Source organism: Glossina fuscipes, unplaced genomic scaffold, assembly GCF_014805625.2.
Source record: "Glossina fuscipes isolate IAEA_lab_2018 unplaced genomic scaffold, Yale_Gfus_2 1, whole genome shotgun sequence".
Taxonomy (NCBI): Eukaryota; Metazoa; Arthropoda; class Insecta; order Diptera; family Glossinidae; genus Glossina; species Glossina fuscipes.
The window spans coordinates 7,974,282-7,979,739 of record NW_023998415.1 but is presented as its reverse complement, the minus strand read 5'-3'; the positions used below and the strand labels follow the sequence as shown (position 1 = coordinate 7,979,739).

Genomic DNA, 5,458 nt, shown 5'->3' with positions numbered 1-5,458 from the left:
TGGACGAAATAATATTACATAAAAATGAATGTGTGTTTGTTTTTCCATGTCCACTTTTCTAATATAATAATAATAATAATAATAATAATAAATGATGAAAAATTAATTTTTTATGTTGAAATATCTTTTATGAAAAATATCCATTCTTGAGAGTATGGAGTACATGCGTAGAGTAGAGTGCAATCTTTAAATGCGTGTAAGCATAGAAACGAGATATGATCTGATGGTGATTCAAGAATAAGGGATACAAACATTTTGATAAAACAAATATACCCATCATTTTTAGCTAATCAAGTTAACATGTCTCCCGTGTGTTGCCGTTGTTGCTGCTCCTACGGTCTCAGTCGATTCAGTCGATTCAGTCGATTCGAGGATTTATGTTTGAGCCAAGCTAAGCCGTTAAGCTAGATCGCAGTTAGAGTTTGCAACGTTCACAGTTAACACGCGTTCTGCTTTAACATTTTGAACGAAAGCAATGAAACACACAAGCATTATAAAAACATACATATAAATGCAAAACGAATTAAACAAACAATTTTCTGGATTTTTCAAATTAATTTAAACCAAACAAAAAGAAATGTGTTTGTTGCTGTTCATCTTTAAATGTCAACAAAGAAATAAAATATATTTTGCTTTGCATTTTTATATGCGAATGTTATGCACAATGCAATTAAAGAAAAGTACAAAGAAATCATAGTAACTAACTAACCAGCAAGCTATGGCACAAAGTTTCACTTAAACTAAGAGATATTTTTATATTATGAATTAAATTAACAAAAAAGGAAAAAAAAAAAAAAAGAACAAAAAATTTTTGTTTAACTAGTGAAAATAGTCTTCGTCTTAAAGAGTGCGCTCCGCGGAGGTATCGTTAAACAGCAAAATAAAAAATTTATTTAAAAAACGTGCGCATTCTTTTTTTTTTTGTTTTTTTTTCTTTTTAACGTTGGTTTTGTGGCTACAAATTTTGCGGTGAATCATTAAATTAAGTAAATAAAGTTTATATATTAATAGCAAAAACAAGAATAAATAAAAATAACACCAGAGAAAAGAAAATTTTTTTCTTTATATGCTAATTTTATGACATATGGACGACAAACAATCAAAAAAAAAAAAAAAATAAATAAATAAATATATATATATATACGAATGTGGATGAATGATAAAACAAGTATTTGGCGAATCTTGGATACCTAGTCTATAAGGCAAATATATAGTTTAAAACATTATTCGTGAGCGTGTCGATCGCCTGAATCGAATCGAATATTTGTAATTTTTACGCGAACCAATTACTTATGTAAAATTTTGTTTGCATTTGGTTTGTTAAGCATTAGTGTAGGGAAGAAATATTGCGAGATTTGGTATTTAGTATGATAAAGCAAGGGGGTGAGAGAACTTTTGGCTGGAAAGTTAATTGTGATGCGTATTCCTTTAACGGTTTAAAGTTGCTTTCAAAAGAGGAACGTGAACGACAATTGGCCAAGTTTTTCGGCGATTAGACACACAGAAGTTCCACATTGTGAAACTTTTTGAAAAATTACAAAAAATCTCTTAATTCTTTTTCCCCCTCCCAAACTACTATTAGTATACGATTTCATCTTATGTGTACGTCGCTGTACAAAATGCGTGAAAATTCCTTGCACACATCCGATCGCTCGTCGGTAAAGGTTAGGGATTACTTAATTTTCTATCGCTTTGCACGAAGGTTTTACACGGATATCAATCGTCACGGATCGTCTTTTGCAATTGGGCATTTTTTCATTACTTAGCGATTATCGTCAGTGAAGCTATAAATACATGTTGACACATTTTCAAATTTATTTCTTTTTTTGGGGTGAAGCGCCTTTCGGAATAGAAAACAAATAATTTAATCAATGCTCGATCGCATTTCATACATAAATGTGCGATAAAAATGGGGAAGGGGTTTTCGAAATCGACAGCAAAATCAATTTATGAATCGTGACAACTCTAATTCATTTATTAACTATCAATGCGTCCGTCTATGATCATTATATGAAATTTTACATATTTTAATTGTGATTAGCTCAGTAAACTATCCGCATATGAAATCGGGTAGAGGCATAATGTATTAACTTCTTAATTTCATATTAGTTTTCTTTCAATGTTCTTTACATACAATATTATAACTACTGCCATTTCCCTTAAGTGAGAAGACTAAGAAATATTTGACATTTTTCATAAACAGTTCTCTTAGACCCCTAACGCTTTTATTAAACTGGAATTATTTATGTATTATAATGTTAATGAAGCAAGCGTAGAACTGCGATAGAAATCCCATCGAAGGGGATCTCATCCATTGCGTCTATGCTTATTTTTATTCTATGCGTCTGTTTGTGTACACCTATGTGTGAATATGTATATATTAATTGTAATGGAAAGCTTTTGCCGCTAGAAAACAGCTGAAAACGATAGTAGACGAGAACGAATTTTATCCAAATCCGCTATAACCTTCTTCTTAGCACGAGTCTTAGGGACATCGCTATGAGTATGCTTTTCTACACCCGTGTACTTTTTAAAACAGTCCCAATTGTTTAGAGAAGGCAATCTCTTGGCGGTGCATCGCCTTTTTTTGATTCAATCCATTCAAATTAATTTGCATTTTTGCCTGTGCAATAAAAATGTACTTAAACAGTAAATGCATTAGTTTTATATGTATGTATTTATAGTTTAGACTTTGTTTGCGTATTTAAAATAACTTTGAACTTTTATAAATGCCAAATGTGAATCACGGAGATATAATGCAATACCAAGTAATCAGGTAATCGTTTTCAGCATATATACCGAATATTTTGTCTCATTTGTTCCAACATTTTACGAGAACGTGCAAAGCTGAAAAATTTTTATTTCAATTTTAATAATTATTTTATTTATTTATTTATTTATTAATACTAACTTGCGTAAATATTGCAAATTTTAAGATTGCTTGTGTAGGGATATCAATCACCTTATGACCTTTTTTCTTTTGAGTTTCTTTCCATTCGCCTAAAAGGGGCGAATATATGTTGAAGAAGGATATAAACAGATTACCATTTGGTAGGAACGACGGGGTGGTGAGGCGATATTTTAAATTGTCCAACAAGTAGCGTAATCTTATTACAAGTACTTGCGATTTCCACTATATCTTAATTCTTATTTGCAGCGAGGTGTAGAACATGAAAGCATTGCTTCTCTAGAAATGTCACGCCTCAATTTTGTTCTCAAAAAATTTCAAAAATAACCTGAATAATAAGTATACTTAAGATGGATTGATGCTTTCATATGTAACAAGTTCGTATATTAACCAACTTTTCTTTTTTTTTTTTATAACATGAGAGGCTAATTGCATGCGATTTATATTAATTAGCTTAGTAGATGATGCAGAGATGATTGACTGATTAATTAATTCAAGAAGATTGGTGTATTAAAAATTGCAGTAGTGTTGCTTTAGTTTTTTTGAAAGTTATTGGCCAAACTGAATTGAAGAGATTTTTAAGTGATTTTTAATTTTTTGTAAATTCGATCGAGCAGGATTTTATATATGGCGATTCTATTGATTGTAGACAAACGCTAGCTAGCTGTGACCACTTTTATTCATGATTTCAGATAGGTTTTGTGGATAAGCACCAACATCTTTCAGATGAATCTCGATCATCATCTTTCATAAGGACAACAAGGAGCAACTTTTTCAGTTTTTGCGGTGCTGTGATTGTATAGCGGCCGAATCTATGTCATCAAGATTTTTTCACGTTCAAGTGTTGACAAAAGATTAGTAAAAAGAAAATATTTATGTTGTATGTATTAGTGTGATATTTAAAAGAGATGCAAGGATGGCAAATGGAAGAGAAATTTGGCGAAAATGTTTTGATGAGAGATTGTTATGCAGAAGAATTTTGCAGGACAATGGTGAGTGAAAGGTTCTCTACATTCTGAAAAAATTCAACAGAAATCTAAGCTTTTAGCAGAGCAGGGGGTACCTTCAACTTTCGACGGATGTACGAATACATAAGATGAACATTGATCTCGTAGAAGCTCAAAACTCTCACTATCTCTATTTACTACCGATATACTCTTAGCTTGATATTAAATCCATTTACTTTCCTTCGCTTGTTACTCACGTGTTACGCATATATTAAATGAAACCTAATATTTTTGAATAGATGTCTACAAATAACTCAAAGAGAACAAGGATTGGGATTTTATGTAACACAGATCGTTCTAAAAATGATTCAGTTTTTATTCACGCTGCAACGCGAAAGCTTGTACTGAAGCTTACTGATATTTTAGAGTTTCTTTAAAAGAAAAACTTCCCTTATTTAATCAGCAAGAAAAATTTTGCTTTGCTACGAAATAGTGACCTTAAGTCTACATTAAAAGAAAAACTTCCCTTATTTAATCAACAAGAAAAATTTTGCTTTGCTACGAAATAGTGACCTTAAGTCTACATTAAATATTGGATATATAGGAAAAGAAAGCCGTCATCGTCGCTAATGATACTTTCGCGACTTCTACAAAATTGCTTAAACAGTGTCGCTGGAAAATTATAATTAAATATTATTGAACCGAGTTCGTCCTTTAACCATGCACACTTTACCTTTAAGAATTAAAAAATAAAAAAAATAAAAATAGGCACTGGTCTGAAGTGTTAAGGCCCTTGGTCTCCCTGCGTAATATAATTATGAATTTATTTTCAATAACTGTAACGTTTGATTGATGGACGGCAATATTGTGTTAGCTTATAGGAACCATATCATATCTCCTTTAGAAGGTATGAAAGAAAATTCCAAAAATGGATTTACTTGCTCCAACTGCTGTTTAAACTTAGTTTTCTGATCAAAGGAAATTCTACTCTTCGCTTTGTTTTCCTCGTTCCGTTTTTATTGTATAAAGTCAATTCGGTCCAAATTTCGCACAGCTGATTACTATCAAAACTAATACCCTTTACCAATAAACCTAAATTAGTAAGCTTTCGTCAATACGGTTGTAAAGGTAGAAGTTTAAAAACTCGTCGAATCGCATTTAAATTGCCGATGTTACCCGTTTAGGATGCGAAGACTCCTAGAAAACTCCTATATATATATATAAATTTTTTTTTTTTTTTTTTTGGGGGGGGGTGTGTGATCAATCACCCGGTCTAAAGCGATGCCGAAAATCGCAACTTGTAGGCTATTGCTTACAATACAATGCATTGTGCCTATGCTCATGATGTTGGCAAATTCTGAAAGGTCACCTTTTCGTATACCCGAGAACGGTATAAAGCGCCATGACGATGAGTGGATGGACAACATCCTTTCATGCCCATGCGGTAAAAATATACTGAAGCTTTAGATGTTCACTTAACTTATGCGTTTGTATGTTCACATTTGCGATTCACTAACGCGATTTCTAATATAATGCGAATTAAATATAATGGAAAAATTTATGCGTAGCAACGATGATGTGGTTTTTATGCAGCTACAGAGAA

The 5,458-nt window shown here is 31.9% G+C and overlaps 1 protein-coding gene across 1 annotated transcript in view; it reads left to right on the top strand.

Moving 5' to 3' along the window:
* Window positions 1-352: 352 nt before the first annotated feature.
* The window catches only part of LOC119631948 (mucin-17), a 219,066-nt gene continuing 213,960 nt past the window's right edge, over window positions 353-5,458 (top strand). The window contains exon 1 of the mRNA XM_038024565.1: window positions 353-986. The gene's annotated coding sequence lies outside the window, so the exon portion shown is untranslated. The remainder of the gene's footprint in view (window positions 987-5,458) is intronic.